General features: G+C 44.6%; 1 non-coding gene across 1 annotated transcript; it reads right to left on the bottom strand.

Moving 5' to 3' along the window:
- Positions 1 to 8,203: 8,203 nt before the first annotated feature.
- Positions 8,204 to 8,511, bottom strand: LOC148843510 (signal recognition particle RNA). Its single transcript, XR_016103993.1, has one exon.
- Positions 8,512 to 16,613: the final 8,102 nt, after the last annotated feature.

The raw sequence follows: 16,613 nt of genomic DNA, 5'->3' as shown, positions 1-16,613 counted from the left end.
TTCTGATGTCATTCTTTAGTTTGTAGATAATTAATGCTTTCTCATTCATGGGTAATTTAATTAGCAATATTTTTTTTCATTAATTTGTAGACCCGGGTTCGACTCTCGGCAAACGTTTGTAGTTTAATTATCAATATTTTTTTCATTCATGGGTAATTAATTAATTTACTATTAGTGGTTTTCATTTTTAGTTTCTTATTTTATGATAATTATTAATTTACTAAATAATTAAATTAATTTCTGATGATTAGTTTTAATTAATCAAATAATAATTGTTACTTATTTATTTGTGTTTTAGAAATTATTTTCTTTTTATTAATATACTTATGAAATTATTATTAATTTATTTTCTAGTTTAATTATTATTAAAGGGAAATCATTAATTATTATTGTTATGCAATAGTAATGAGCTAATAATTTTAATTATTTTCATTTAGTTTAATAAATTCTTAATTGTTAATTTACTGTAAAAAATTAATTAATAAATTGTAAATATTTAAAATTATTATTTATGAGCTTGGAATAAAATGATTGTAGCTAAAGATGATTCCTTTCGTAACTATAGCCATGAAATTATAGTTATTCGTGGCTATAGTGATAAATTGATCTTTAACCACGGACAGAATAACTTTTAACCATGGACAAATTGTCCGTAGCTATAGCTCAACTTCTGCTTTCGTAACTTATAGCCACGAACACATTATAACCGTGGCTTTAAATATATTTTAGCCACGGACAGAATAACTTTTAACCACGGACAAAGTGTCCGTAGTTAAAGCTCAACTTTTGCTTTTGCAACTTATAGCTATGGATACATTATAACGGTGGCTATTAATATCTTTTATCCACGGACATAATAACTTTTAACCACGGACAAATTACACGTAACTAAAGCTCAACTTTTTGCCACGGACAAATTGTCCATAGCTGAAGCTCAACTTCTATTTTTGTAACTTATAACCACAGATACATTATAACAGTGGCTATAAATATCTTTTAGCCACGTACAGAATAACTTTAACCATGAACAAATTGTTTGTAGCTAAAGCTTAACTTTTTGCTACGGACATCAAATTGTTTGTGGTTATATCGCATGTTTTAGCTACACTTTTTTTACCGCAGCTAAAGTACCATAGTTATAGCCCCATTTTCCTATAGTGTTCCTCAATCCTCTATTCCTACCGGGCATCATTCGTGGTATAAACCTCCTCCAACGGATATAATTAAGATAAATATTGATGTTGTTGTCATAGCCACTGTTTCCTTAGATGGTCGGACCGTTTGGCTTGGAAATCATTTAGGCAATCGGTTCCGTTTTACCTCAAACCCGGCTTAGGACCATTCAATTCATTCAACAGTTTTAGGCCATTTTTTATTTTTTAATTATTTTTATCAGAACGGGCCATTCAATCAGATCGGATAGTCGAACTGTCGATTCAAAAACTGGTGACCAGAATGGTGGATCCGAATTTGTTTTTAAAACATTGCTCTTAAGTGTTGTAGAAGGTTATGGCGTTATAATTAATCAATTCTTCGACTTTTGTTGGTGGAAAATTTGATCCCACCGTAGAGGCTTCACTATTAGTTGCTGACTACAGAAATTTACTTCACTGCCTTCCTTCTTACTTAGTAGTATGTTCCACAATCTGCCAATCTAGATTTTCTACTTCCCAGATTTTCCCATCACCGTTGTTCATCAATCTTTTTTCCCAAAGAGAGACAACACAGAAAATATAGCATGTTAAATCCAAATCGAAAAAACCAAATAGTAAAATCAAGTCGATTCTGAATTTGTTATGGGCCCACGCGTAGGATCTCGTCACGGGGCGGTCCACGGGGAAAACTCCTAGCCTTCCCTTGCCCTTCCCTTTGCGTGCTGACCCTATTGTGGTGAACTAGGGGGCGATTTGTCCAAGAGATCACCCTAACTCTCCTAAGCTCTTCTCTTGATCGAAAATTCAATGCCATTTCATTAATTCGTGGCTCCTTAATAAGGAGATTATAGAAGGGAATTCCTAGTTAAACTCAAACTCCAACTTGAACTCAAACTCCTAATTACCTACTCCTAATGGTAACACAACGCCTATTTAAGCTAAGATAAGATAAAGTAGCTGGCGGCAAGTTGGTAAGAAGAGATAAGTGTGGACCCACCTTGATGAGCTATCATGTGGGTCCTGCTCTACTGCTACTGTTGGGCGGCGTGCACATCTCACAGTGTTGCTGCCGAGCGGTGCGTACTGCGCGCTGCCGGCAGTAGGTGCTGTTATGCGTGCCGCTGCTTGTGACTGTGCCGCAATGTGCTGTCAGGCGGTGTGTCCATAACATCACACCCCTCCTAGACAACGAGCTTGTCCTCAAGCTCGAGAGCTGGGTAGGCACTGTGAAGGTCGGTCCAAGGAATCCAGGTGGCCTCTTCTGAGGGTAGTCCTTCCCATTCTACGAGAACCTCGAAGGTACCCTGATTGATGCGTGACCGGATGATAGCTCGAGGGTGGAGGATGGGTCTGCAATCCTTTAGAGGGGATAGAGAAGGCACGTGCTTAGGGAGAGTCCCTATAAAAGGCTTCAGTAGGGACCCATGGAAGACGTCATGGATTCTACTGTGCTCTGGTAGCTCAAGTTGATAGGCAACCTTCCCGACCTGCCGGAAAACCTTGAAGGGCCCATAAAATCTGGGGCCCAGCTTGGGGGGGCCACGCTGCCTGAGGGAGAGCTGGCAGTACGGTTGGAGCTTCAGCCAAATGAACTGATCGTAGGTTTGCTTCATACACGCCTGTGCCTACTGCAAGCGTGGGGAGACTTTGTCCAGGAGGGCGTCGCGGTCTTGGAGACTGTGATCTACTTCTTCCAACCGTGTGGACCCTGGTTCGTAAGATAAAAGATGGGGAGGGTCTCGGCCATACACAACCCGGAAGGGGGTCATGCCAAGGGAGGAGTGGTAGGACGTGTTGTAGCAATTTTCGGCCCAAGGAAAACAATCCACCCAGCGTCGTGGTAGGTCCCCTACGAAACAACAGAGGTACATCTCTATGGTCTGGTTGACAACCTCCATTTGTCCGTCCATTTGTGGGTGGTAGGCGGATGAGAAAGCCAGGGTCGTGCCTTGTAATCGGAACAGCTCCTTCCAAAAGGTGCTAGTGAAGACTGAGTCCTTGTCACTGATGATGGACTCTGGCAGCCCATGTAGGAGGAAGATGTGTGTGAAAAAGGCGTGGGCCATAGAGACTACACTGTATGGGTGGGACAATGGGATGAAATGGGCATACTTGGAGAAGCGGTCCACCACCACGAATAAGACTGATTTCCCTCTGACTTTAGGCAAGCCTTCAATGAAGTCCATGGAGATATTGGCCCAAATCTGTGTTGGAAGTGAGAGGGGCTGTAGGAGGCCAGCCGGGTGTAAATTCTCCCATTTTTGTTGTTGACATGTAGAGCAATTCTATATGAAATCCCTAACCGAGCAGCGCATACCATACCAATGAAAATCGGTGCGGATGCTGTGCAATGTCTTTTGAACCCCTTCGTGGGTGGCGTTATTGATGCTGGCGATGATGGCTGGAATCAATGTGCAATCTGTCGAGAGATATACCCTCCCTTTGTACAGCACAAGTCCCTCATGGATTGACCAGTTCGGGCTGGTTGTCCCTGCCTGTAATTCTTGCACCCGATCCCTCCAAGTTGGTGATTGGGGCAGTACGCTCCTTAGGTTCTCCAATAGGGTAACGCGGGGCTGGGAGATCACGCAAAGGTGGACCGTGTCTTCATCACACCTACATAGTGCATCAGCGGCACGGTATGAAGCCCCTGCCTTGTGGTCTACACGGAAGTCAATCCCTAGCAATTTACTTGCCCAATGCTACTGGGGTGGAGTAGTAAGCTGCTGCTCTAGAAGGTACTTGAAGTTGTAATGGTCTGTCTTCATGACGAAAGGTCTGCCCCACAAATATGGTCTCCAGTGTTGGACGGCCTTGGCGAGCCCAATTAATTCACGCTCGTAGGCAGGTAGCTTTAGGTGCCAGTTTGCAAGCTTGCGGCTGAAAAAGGCTATGGGGTGCTCTTACTGCTGCAGCACTGCATCGATGCCTATGCCAGAAGCATCACACTCAACCGTATACTCCTGATTAAAGTTTGGTAGCTGCAGCACGGGGGTAGAGGAGAGTGCCTCTCTTACGTTTGAAGGCATCGTCCGCTGCTTCATCCCACTGGAACACATTCTTCTTCAACAACTTGGTTAATGGGGCAGCCAGGAGTCCGTAGTCTCTTACAAACTTGCGGTAGTATCCCGTGAGACCTAAGAACCCATGGATAGCCCTAGTGGACTGAGGCTTGGGCCACTCCCGAATGGCCAGAATCTTGGAGTCATCTACCGAGACTCCTTCCCTGTTGATTATATGTCCTAGATAAAGGACTTGTTGTTCTCCGAAGGAACACTTGGTTCGTTTTAGGAAGAGCTTATGTTGGCGAAGCAGCTCTAGAACTGTTCATAGGTGACGAACGTGCTCCACCCACGACGCACTGTAAATCAGGATGTCGTCAAAAAATACTAGGATGAACTTGCGGAGGTGGGCTCTAAATACCTCGTTCATCAAGGCCTGAAATGTGGATGGAGCATTTGTGAGACCAAAAGGCATGACCAAGAATTCAAAGTGACTGTGATGCATTCGGAAGGCTGTTTTCTTCACATCTTCTGGGGCCATTCGAACCTGGAAGTAGCCTAACCTGAGATCCAGCTTAGAGAAATATTGAGACCCATGGAGCTCATCTAGCAGTTCGTCCACCACAGGGATCGGAAACTTGTCCTTGGTAGTCCTATTGTTGAGCTCCCAATAGTTTACACAGAACCTCCAGGTGCTGTCTTGTTTTGGCACCAGCAAGACTGGCGAAAGAATGGGGAGCAGCTTGGGCGGATAATACCCTACTTCAACATTTCTATACACTGGTTCTCTATCTCATCCTTCTGAAGGTGTGGGTAGCGGTACGACCGAACGACCACAGGTCTAGTGCCTGGCATTAATGGTATTCGATGGTCACACAATCAGATAGGGGGAAGGCCCTTGGGTTCTGAGAACACGTTTGGAAAATCGGCCAGAAGTTTCTCCATCTCAGTAGTGTGCAAGGCATTGCCATGGAGAGTATGTACTTGTGGTCTTTTAGCTCTCATCTTGGTCCCTTTCCAAGTGACTTGTTTTCCATGTAGGTTAAACGTCATGTTCAAGACATTGAAGTCCCATAGGTTATGGCCGAGGGTGATGAGCCACTTAACTCCCAATACTATATCAAACTCATCTAGGGGTAATACAAACAGATCAGCGAGGAATGGTTCAGAATCCACCTGTATTTGGATGTTTCGGCAGATCCTTGGGCTGTGAACTCTCTCCCCATTTTCTACGGCTACCTGAAGCTGTGGCCTGTCTTCCATCGGTAGTTTCAGTTGGAGTGCCACCTGCTTGCTGATGAAATTATGTGTGCCTGAGTCCACGAAAACCCGTACCTATTTTCCTGCTACTTGGGCCTGTAGCTGCATGGTTTGAGAGTTTTGTATTCCGGTGATGGCGTGAAAGGAGATCTCGAGTCTTAGAGTTGTCTGCTCCTCTTCTTCCTCCTCCAGTTCGTCTACCAGGAGGCAAAACAACCGCTTGCAGCGGTGGCCGATAGAGTACAATTCGTCATAGTTGAAGCATTGGCCCTTGGCTCGGCATTCTGCCATCTCGGCTCTAGATAGGCATCTGATGGGAGGTGTCGTCGTGTTGCTCCCTATGCTGGTTGCAGATCGGGGAGGGTTATTGGAGAAAGGTTGTGGTTCCTTGTTGGCTGTCAGCGAAGATCTTCCTCCAGTAGGCTTTGGGTTTGTCCAATTCGTTGCTGGGCATCCCATGCTGGACGGCCCTCTACTAATCTGCAGTTTGTGCTCGAAGGCTTAGGCAAAATTCATTGTTGTGACCAGGTTAGGCAAGCTCTGCATCTCTACGTCAATTCGTAGAGGTTTGGATAGGCCAGATGTGAACATATCCACCTGCTGGTCTGGGCGTACTGAAGAGGCTCTAGCGAGAAGGGTCTGAAACTGCCGCTGATATTCTGCAACGGTCCTTGTCTGCTTGAGGTTAATGAGTTCTCCCAAGGGCTGCTTGTTAATGGGGGTCCCAATCGAAGGAGGCAATACGACTTGAACTGCTCGCAACTAAGACCTGGTTCTTCCTGCTCTACTTGGTAGAACCAGAGCTCCGCTTCTTCGGTTAGGTGAAATGCGGCCAGGCTGACCTTGTCTTTCTCCTCCGTGCACTGATTACGGAAGAATTGCTCACAACGATACAGCCATTCCAGTGGGTCACTGCTACCGCTTTCGGACGGAAACTCCAGACGACTATATTTGGGTATGACTGCTGCAGCTGGGTCGTGTCTTGTCATTTGTCGGAGCCTTCAGCTCGTTCTAGGCGGCGGCTGTGGTTGGTGGTCACCTCTTTAGGACTCCTTTCTCTGGTGGCGAAGTATAACTCTAACAGGCACCGAAGTTCCCTGACATCCTTGACCTCTCTTACTTGTACGTGATTTTCCACGAGTCGGTATTCAAGTTCATGGGCCTTGGATTATAATTGCTCCAGGTCACCCATGATGCTAGACTCTGATACTAAAATGTTATGGGCCCACACGTAGGATCTCATCACGGGGCGGTCCACGGGGAAAACTCCTAGCCTTCCCTTGCCTTTTCCTTTACGTGCTGACCCTATTGTGGCAAACTACGGGGTGATTTGTCCAAGAGATCACCCTAACTCTCCTAAGCTCTTCTCTTGATCGAGAATTCAATGCCATTTCATTAATCAGTGGTGCGTGTTGCACGCTGTCAGGCGGTACGTGCTACTGTGCAGCGCTGCCGGGCTGTGCATGCTATGCGCTGCCAAGTGGTACGTACTGCTGTGCGGCACTGCCATGCGGTGCGTGCTGCTGCGCAGCCCGCTGTGCGTGCCGCTGCCGATGACTGCGCCGCAATGTGCTGTCAGGCGATGTGTCCATAACAGAATATCCGTCACTTTTGTTCTTGAGCATGAAGTTGTGAAAAGATCCATGTACCAAGCCAAGAACACCAGCGCGTACAGCTCCTACGTCTTAAGAAAAATCCCTAATTGCAACAACTAAGATATAGGTAGAATAAGAATACATCTCTACTACCTAAATCAACTTAACAAAAATACTAGAAAACATTAAGGGATTTCACTTTGGGAAAAATTTTCTCTAGTCCAAATGGAGAAATTTGCACCACTTGAACATGATTTGGGGGAGTAGATTTTGAAAAGCAGCACTAGGATACTAAACAAATGTGTCTGTCTCCTGTAAGTTGAAAGATATTCATGGCAGCAGAGATTGAACCAACTGATTTTGTGCCCTATATTTGAAAACCGGAATTAAAGGAACGAAAAACGTTAGAAATGAGGGAGTGTGAAATTGGATTGAAGAATTGAAAGTGCAGAATGGCAAGAAAATCAGATACCATAGATGATTTTCTACTTTGTGAAACCTTGGATTGAAAGTGCAGTGTGGCAAGTCCCGATATCGTTCAAGAGGAAGAACTCAAATGAGTTAATTTGGGGTTTAAAACAGGGGCATGCCTTGTCATTTCAAAATTATTCATGGGCATTTTGGACTTTGCGCTAGGTCTAAAAAGTGTCTAAGTGTGTGAAGTGTTGGTCCATGGTCTTAGAATTTCTGATCTGAAAATACGTTTAGGATCATACTTTCAGACTTAAACACAAACACATATGGCGTCTGAAAAGTAACATTTTCAAACTTCGAAGGTCTAAGAAGTGTTATGAAATGCAACCTTAATTATCAGGCACAATAATCTCAATCCGACCCACCCTTCCATCTCTAGGTTCAATTTGGAAATTTTTTTTTAAATTTTCCAACCACTCTCAAGCTCTTTTAAGCAACCTTCTAAATGCCATTTCGTGAAAGCTGAAGCCATGCATGTTAGGTTGATTTTTAGACAAATTCCAAAGAATGGAAGGACATAAGAATGGACAGTTAAAAAACTATTCAGCCGCGCGCCTTCCATAGTGGTTCATGGATGAATAGAACTATCACAGTAGCTAAGCAAATTGAGAAAGAAAAGGGAAATTAAAATTGATCTACAAGATTCCATAAAAACCCAAATCTCTTCCCTTGAATGAATCCAGTAGTTGTTACAGACTTACAGTAAAAAAAGAAAGCAAAAGGTGATTGTCCGATTAGGCTCGACTCTTAGGGCAATTGTTGGGACAGGGAAGCACTAGCTCGTTGTCCTTCCACTGATAGGAGCGGGAGGTTTTCGCTGCTCTGTGAAGCCAGCCTGACGCGGTGCCCTCCACTCTAAGAGCCATATGACCCAAGCTTTTGTTCAAGTCACATGGTTCAACACCCTACTTGGAATGGGCGTGCCAGCAAATTAGCTCCGACTGCACCTGCTTGTAAGAATCGGACCAACGTTCAATCACCTTGGTGCCCTCGATTGAGTTACAAGCTTGTGCTACCAAGCTCGGCAACATCTAATGGACTGATGGATCTAATAAGGAACAAGAACTTCTTATGCTTTACCAATATGGGACTTTTGCCATACACGTGGTGTTCATCTCAAGTTCTCAATCTAAGAATATTGTGGAAGTTAAAGGTTCTTGTTTGGAGGGGTTATTCAACTTTAAAGCTATTTATCCAAGTTACAAAGCAATTGAGGTGGGATGGGAAATACTAATAATTTCAAATTCTTGTTGATCTTAATGTCCATTTGGCAGTAAACTAATTATTAACTCCAAGCAGGGGTGGATTCGAGCTGAGCCGAGCTTGAATAGGTAGAACTTTGAGCTCGAGGTTGTCTCATGTCAAAAGTTCCTATGATTAAGATTGCTTCGGCTCAAGCTTGATTTGAGAAAAATGTTCTATCGAAATAAAAAAAGTTATATATAAAAAATATTTTTATTTGATATTTAAAAATTAAATCTATAATAATTAGTTATTATTATATATAAAAAGAAAAATATTATATATCATATTTTTATCATATAGATTATTAGTACCCAAATTTTAAATTCCAACTTTTAAAATAAAATACAATGTTCATCACCTTCTTTCTCAACAAAATGAAACAGAACCGAAAGGGCTCGCCGCTAGCCACCCCCATAGCCTACCGGAGGGGTGATGTTCTCAGTTCGCCACCGTAACCGCCACCATGGCCCATGCTTGACACTCAAGCTTTACGTCAGACTTGGAGATGCAGGAAATATAATAGTAAGAATAAATTAAAAAAAAATAATCTGAATCAAGAGATTTTCTTTTGCAACTAATGCCTTTCTGTGTCTAGATATCACAGCCACCTGTGCTTCATTTAGGCTGTATTGTGCTGTATTCAAAGCTGGGGGTTTCTATTTCATTGTTATTTTTTCTTTTTTTTTTTCCTGTTGTTTCATTCATTTGTAAAGTAGTCGATCAACCGCCATGCAGTAAGGGCGAAGTGTTGAAAGAAATTCAGTATTGAGAAAGAGATCTCACTTTGCTTGGTGTTTTATTCACAGGCATGTTGCCTGCAACCATGTCCAATTCAACCTCCTTGTCCGAGGAAGCTAGTGTCTCTTCTGGTACTAGAGTTCAGGACTTAAGTAGCTTGAAACCTATGTTCTCTGCCATTTCTCAGCAGCCGCAACAACAGAAGATCAAGAAGAAGAGATATCTCGCCAGAAACCCAGATAAATGTCCCTCCTTGTTCTTCATTTTCGTTTTTATTGTGTTGGATTTCTTGCAGCTGATTCTAATTAATCTCCCTATATGTGTCTTTTATTTTATTGTTTCAGACCCAGATGCTGAAGTGATTGCTTTATCCCCTAAAACTCTATTGGCAACCAACATATTTGTGCGCGAGATCTGCAACAAGGGTTTTCAGAGAGATCAGAACCTTCAGTTTCACAGGAGAGGCCATAATCTTCCGTGGAAGCTGAGGCAGAGAACCAGCAAAGAGATCAAAAAGAGAGTCTATGTGTGCCCCGAGCCTTCATGCGTTCATCACCACCCTTCAAGGTCTCTCGGTGATCTCACGGTAATTAAAAAACACTTCTGCAGGAAACACAGATTACTCGACTGGAAGGTTCCATCTTGAGATGCAGAACAACGGGAACCTTGTTCGTAAACCTAAGGACGACAACAATCCTTACTAGGCTTCCAGAACTAACAGAGAACAAGGTTCCAATGGCTCGTTCTATCTATCAGTAACTCCTGTCACCTATTTTGTGTCCTTTTTCATATATAGTATAGGCCATTCTAGCCTCGAAATGTATCCTGCAGTTGGTTGTAGGCGAAACTTGAGATTAAAGGTAAGCATGGATTGGTTGTATTGGGTTCCAAGGCAGAACCTATAACCTGCTTTATAAGAACTAGTCAGAATTCCATTGGTTTTATTCGGTTCTAAGGCAGAACCTATAACCTAAGGTGTTCAGGTGGTACCGGGTCTTACCTGTTCAGTTGATACCAAACCCTTTTGGGTTTGTGGTCAGTCTCCTCTATTACTGTTCGGTCCATGGCCTTGAGATCACCCTGCTGATGTTCGCCTACTTCCTTCAACTGAAGCTTCACCAGTAGGGGTATTACTATTTCTAATAAGGTGCTGGTTGGGGCCCCGTCTTCAATGAAGCATTGGAAAGTGAAGTGTTTCTTTGTATGTTGTCTTGGAGGATGGCCTCTACTAGCCTAGCTTCGAAAGCCAAGGACCAAAGTAAAGACGCCGAGTGCAACTGAGCTCACCAAGGAGGAGAAGGTGTCGATCAAGATGATCAAAAGGATCGATGTGATGGAATGCATGTCCTTCTCGATGAGATCACTGGTTTGTGCACCGTTCTGATTTTTCCAATTTCTTCTTTTTCCGAGCTATTTCACTTGGTGATTGACTCAGTGTATGTCTTGTGCATATGTTGAAATGGCCAGTTATGAGGAGATGGCTTGATGCATGAGGGCCCTGGCGAAGAGGACATAGTCTGGAAGGACCCAAGGGATTCAGTCCCAGGTTGTTGAGATGCAGCCAAGGTCTACAAAGTGCACGCCCCGACAATAGAAGAGGCCAAGACACTCCGAGGAAGAAATGGTGGTGGTAAACTTGAAGGAGGGTGCTCAGGGCGACCGCTCCTCTACCCCATAAGAGAATGTGCCGGAGAGTGGCAACATTGTTGTCTACATGCCATAGTGGATTGTTCAACCAGAAGACAGGCTCGAGATGAAGGGCATCCTCGAGCAACTAGTTTGGGGTCTACTAATGCCGGCCTTCTGGCATGAACTCGCCAGCTCAACAAGCAGTTCTCTGGAGAGCATGGCTCTGCATCAGAGCAGTTTTTTGGTTACTTTTCTTTGGTTGATTACTGCTTTACTATACTGATAGTTGGTTTCTTTTTGTAGAACGCTTGCTCGGCGTTTTCCTTGGTCAACCGCCTTGGGATGTCGCGGTGCCTTTACAAGGCATGAGAGGCGAAGGCCGAGCAGATGAGAACTCGGGTGGCTGAGTTCAAGGCGGAGAAATCGGAGCTGAAGCGTAGCATCAATGAACGTAGCGGCACCGTTCCCAAGTTGAAGGGTAATGTCCACAAGATGAAGGAGGCGTAGGAGGCCTTAAAGAAGGAGGCTAAGGAGAAGGTAGCTCGAGCAGAGGAAGAAGGGGCCACCAATTTCAAGGCCTCAGTGGCTTATTAAAACGAGATGGATGACTTCGCTTCTCACTCCTGGGCAGAGGGGTTCCACTTTTGCTGGGAGAGGATTGTGCATCGGTTCCTCGACGTTGCTAAGGTCGTGCAGGTTATGTATCCGTTCGATCCCCCTACGCCTACCAAGGATGGCATTGCTGCTATCGAGGTGCCTGAATTGGTCGAGGAGCATCCGACCAAGGAATGAAGTGCTTGTCCAGTGACACTGCTTCCATCTTCTCATCTTGTCTCACTATCGCATATTCTTGTCTTTAAATGATCATTATATGTAGATGTAGCCCCATGAGTTATATAGTAATAGGTGACAATTTGTCCTAGGTTAGTGTTGCTGTTGCTTTTGTTCTGGGATGTATGGCTTTGTCATAATCCTTTTGCAAAGTATACGGCTTGGAATGAAAAGATGTTTTTTGTTCCAAGCTATGCGTCCTTCATCTTTCATCTCCTTTTATTTTGTAGAACTTAAGCGAGTGGGTAAGTTGTAAGCCTCGGTCTTATCCTAGCCAAGGTCTAGGGTAGCCGAGATCTTGATGTCCTTAGTCTTCGTCTTTGTGTTGGCCGAGGTGCTTTTGAGCTCTCATTGCTTGGGGGATGCTTAGAGGCACTTGGTCTCGGGGAGCTTTTTGGGCAAGCTGTGTTCCTTAGTCTACTCTGTTTTGACATGTTATTAGTTGGGTGTGCGGAGTTCGATGGCCGCCCTCTAGCCTTAGGATGTGGGAACGTCGTTCCCACTTCGGGCTCTGGTCGTTGTCGGCTGAGTCAGCTAGTCAACTTGGTCGGTCACACATTGCCAAAGTGTGATTGTGTGTGTAGTAACGAATGAAAGCTGTGCGCGGGTGCCACGGTCGTTCTGTCGATGACTTCTAGCTTGTAGGTACCAGGTCCAAGGACTTCAGTCACACTATATAGTCTTTCCCAGTTTGATCTGAGCTTCCCTTCTCCTGGTGTGGGTACTATGACATTGCGAAGGACGAGGTTGTCTGTCTTGAACTATCTTCTTCGAACTTTTGAGTCGTAGTACTTAGCCATCCTATGCTGCTACGCTACCATCTTGAGGTATGCTTGGTCACGTGCTTCTTCTACCAGTTCGATCTCTACACATAGTCCTCGTTGTTCTACTCGTCGTCGTAGAGCTTGGTCTAGAGAGTTGGGGAGCCTATCTCCACGGGGATTATGGCTTCAGCCCCATACGCTAGGTTGAATGATGTCTTTCCGGTAGCTATCCACGGTGTGGTCCTATATGCCTAGAGAATGCTCGGTAATTTCTAGACCCAGCTTCCCTTGACCATGTTAAGTCTGATCTTTAGCCCGTATAGTAGGGTTCGGTTGGTCACTTCAGTTTGTCCATTGCTTTGTGGTCGGTGAACGCTTATAGTTCGGTGATCTATCTTTAGGTCGGTGTAGAAGGCTTTGAACTTACTATCAGTGAATTGAGTGTCGTTGTTTGTGATGAGGATTCGAGGAATGCTGAACCTACAAACAATGCTCTGCCAAAAGATGTTTTGGGTATTCTGTGCAGTGATGTGTGCCAGGGCTTTGGCCTCCACCCATTTGGTGAAGTAGTCCACTACAACAAGGAGGAATTTCTTTTTCCCAACTTTGGTAGGGAAAGGTCCGAGGATGTCCATTCCCCACTGAGCAAAGGGCCACAGATTCATGATCATCTTCAGAGGAACTATTGGCTAACGAAGGTTGGAGTGCCTCTAACAAAAGTTGCATATTTTGACGAGGCGGGCTGCGTTTTGCTTCATGGTCGGCCAGAAGTAGCCTTGTTGAAGTGCCTAATGAGCCAGGGTTCAAGCACTGAGGTGGTCTTCGTAGATACCTTCGTGTATCTTCCTATGGACATAGTCGGCCTTAGAAGGGAGGAGACACCTCAGGTAGGGGAGAGTGTGCTATTGCTGGCCTCAATTCAGTCTTTGCGTTGCGTGCCATCCCAAAGGTATTGTGTTATGGGCTCCATTTTGGATGGGCTTTGCTAAATGGGGAGGACGAGGAAGGCTGTTGTTGAGATGCTTGGCTGAGCTAGTGTATCCATTTGGACTGTTAGGTCGAGGTTTGCCTTCTGTGAGCTAGTGAGCTTTGAGAGTGCGTCAAATTGTACATTCTCAACTCGAGGGACCTGTTGGACGGTGAAATGTTCGAGCCACTGGATGAGTTCTTGCACCCTTTGTAGGTAGCTCATCATGGTTGGTGTCCTTGCCTCAAATTGGTTATAGATCTGGTTGACAACCAATTGGGAATCACTAAAGGCTTTGACTCGTCGGGCACCACGGTCTAGGGAGAGCCAAAGTCTAGTAATCAGAGCTTTGTACTCAGTTTCTTTGTTGGATGCCTTGAATTCAAACTTGAGGGCTTGCTCTAATATGGTGTTGTCTAGGCTGAGGAGGATAAGTCTATCTCTGCTATCCTATTGGTTGGATGAGCTGTCCACATTTTGATTCCAAACCAACGGTGGTGCAACTGGATCTTGTTCGAAGAAGGAGCACTCAGCTAGGAAATCGGCCAAGGCCTGGGCTATGATGTCAAACTCGCTTAGTTTTGTGCTCCATTTCACTATGTGGTCAGATGCTTCCAACCTTTGTAGAACTTGTTTGAGAGACTGGTCGGTAAGCACTTAGACGTTGTGGGCTTGAAAGTAGGGCCTAAGCTTTCTTGCCGAGGTGACTAGGGCTAGGGCGACTTTCTCTACATTCTTGTATTGGATTTTTGTGCCATTGAGGAACTTGCTGGTGTAGTAGATCGGGCTTTGTGTCCAGTCTTTCTCCTTTACTAGTACCAAGTTGACCACCTCTCTCCAGCTGAGAGATAGAGTAGTAGCAAATCTCCGGGGCTCGACTTTGTGAGTAGAGGTGTTAAACTCAGATACCTCTTCAGTTCCAAGATGGACCATTTGCATTTCTCGGTCCACTAGAAATCCATAATCTTTTTTAGGGACTTGAAGATGGGTAAGCATCGGTCTGCAGATTTTGACATGAACTTGTTGAGGGCGACCACTCATCGGTGAGGCGTTGCACTTCTTTCTATGTCCGAGGTGATTGCATATCGAGGATGGCCTTGATCTTCTCAGGGTTGTCTTCGATTCCTCATTGCATGACCACGAACACTAGGAATTTCTCAAAGTCAACCCTGAAGGCATACTTTGTTAGGTTCAGCTTCATTCGATACTTCCTAAGGGTGCCGAAGACTTCTTTGAGATTGGCAAGGTGGTTCTTGGCATTTTTGGTCTTTACCAACATGTCATTCACGTACGCCTCCACGTTGCAGTCGAGTTGATCTTTAAAAATGTGGTTCACGAGCCACTGATAAGTAGCATCAGCGTTCTTGAGACCGAAGGGCATCACTTTATAGTAGTAAAGTCCTCGGTTAGTGATGAAGGTTGTCTTCTCCTGATCGTCTGGATGCATCTGGATTTGGTTGTAGCTTGAGAATGCAACCATGGAGCTCAGGAGTCCATGCCCCGCCATTACGTCGACGAGTTGGTCGATCCTCAGTAGGGGGAAGCTATCTTTGGGATAGACTTTGTTCAAGTCGGTGAAGTCAATACATATCCTCCACTTTCTGTTGGCCTTCTTCACCATTACCACGCTCGCCAACCAGTCTAGGTATTTGACTTCTCAAATGATGTCGGCGTCGAATAACTTCTAGACTTCTTTGTTGATCACCTGCCACCATTCTGTGGTGAAGCTTCACTTCTTCTTCCTGATGGGTCGGTAGTGCGGGTCAGTTTTCAAGTGGTGGGTGATGACCTTGTCCTTCACTTGTTGTACGAGGTCATCCCAAAGATGATCTTCTAGGAGGGATCTGAGTTGGACCATCTTTTCAAGGTCTTCTTTGGAGAGCGACACCTGTATAAGAGAAATGGTACCCTCTCTCCACTGATCATAGTTCCCTATCTCCTCTTCCATTAAAAGAACGCCTCTCTCCATCGCTCAGAATTCCTAGTTTCCTCTTCCTCTTTCACCAAAAGAATGTCTTAACACACCACCGTTGTATCTCCATCCCTGAAGTTGTCACCTCATTCCATCAACCCTTTCTCACTTAGATCCATCCTCCTGGCCGCACCACCCCCCTTAAATCAAATTTCAATTGAGGATGAAAATTCCCTTCAAAACAAATTAATAATGCATTCTTCATCACTCATTCACACTGATGAGGAAGTAACAGTTCATGTTGGAACTCGAACCATCACACAGGAAGACACACTATGAGGAGCCACTTGTTGGTTTTTTGTATTTGTTGGTTTATAAAAACAAATAAGAACACTTCCATTGAAGAAGCAAGAGTGATCTTGCTAAAAACAAATGAAAATGAGAATGAAGCAGAATGAAGGCTATTAGATATAGGACTGGCAGCAGGGATGGCTAATTCAGAGAAATCTATGTGGAGTGAATTCTTGAGGCCTTCTCATTCACTTCAGCGAGTGTTGCTTGCCGGTTTTGGAACCCAATGTTTCCAATAGATGACAAATGGGCAAATGGTTGGAATGAGGTCGGTGGTGGTGAGGAGCAAGGGAGAGAGAGGGAGAGGGAGGGAGAGAGCAAGGTCTGTGCCATTGGTTCTAATTTCTATTGTTGTTATTTTTTTTTACTATGGCTTCTTTCCTTGGGTCATCATTCCCGACAAAAGATAAACATACTAGAGCTATGCTCTCTACAACAACAATCCTGGGCACCCCCAAGCCAACATTGGTAACCGAAGGATTATCTGACATTGCTTGTCAGAGAGCTGATCAGAGAGCCGCTAATGGTGGCAAGCAAGTTATGATAGTGCCAGTGTGTATAATGGTCCTAGAGGAGCAAAGCACTGTCTAGGGAGATGACATGGAGTTTAAGAGATTCTCAGATATGAGATTTGGACTGGATCTGACCACCAAAGGAGCTTGGAGCCTATGTACCAAATCTAAGATTTTTC

This window comes from Nelumbo lutea, chromosome 8, assembly GCF_056320005.1.
Source record: "Nelumbo lutea isolate HS-2025 chromosome 8, American lotus-T2T, whole genome shotgun sequence".
NCBI lineage: Eukaryota > Viridiplantae > Streptophyta > Magnoliopsida > Proteales > Nelumbonaceae > Nelumbo > Nelumbo lutea.
Note: the sequence above shows the minus strand (reverse complement) of the source record. Positions and strands in the feature narration are given on the sequence as shown.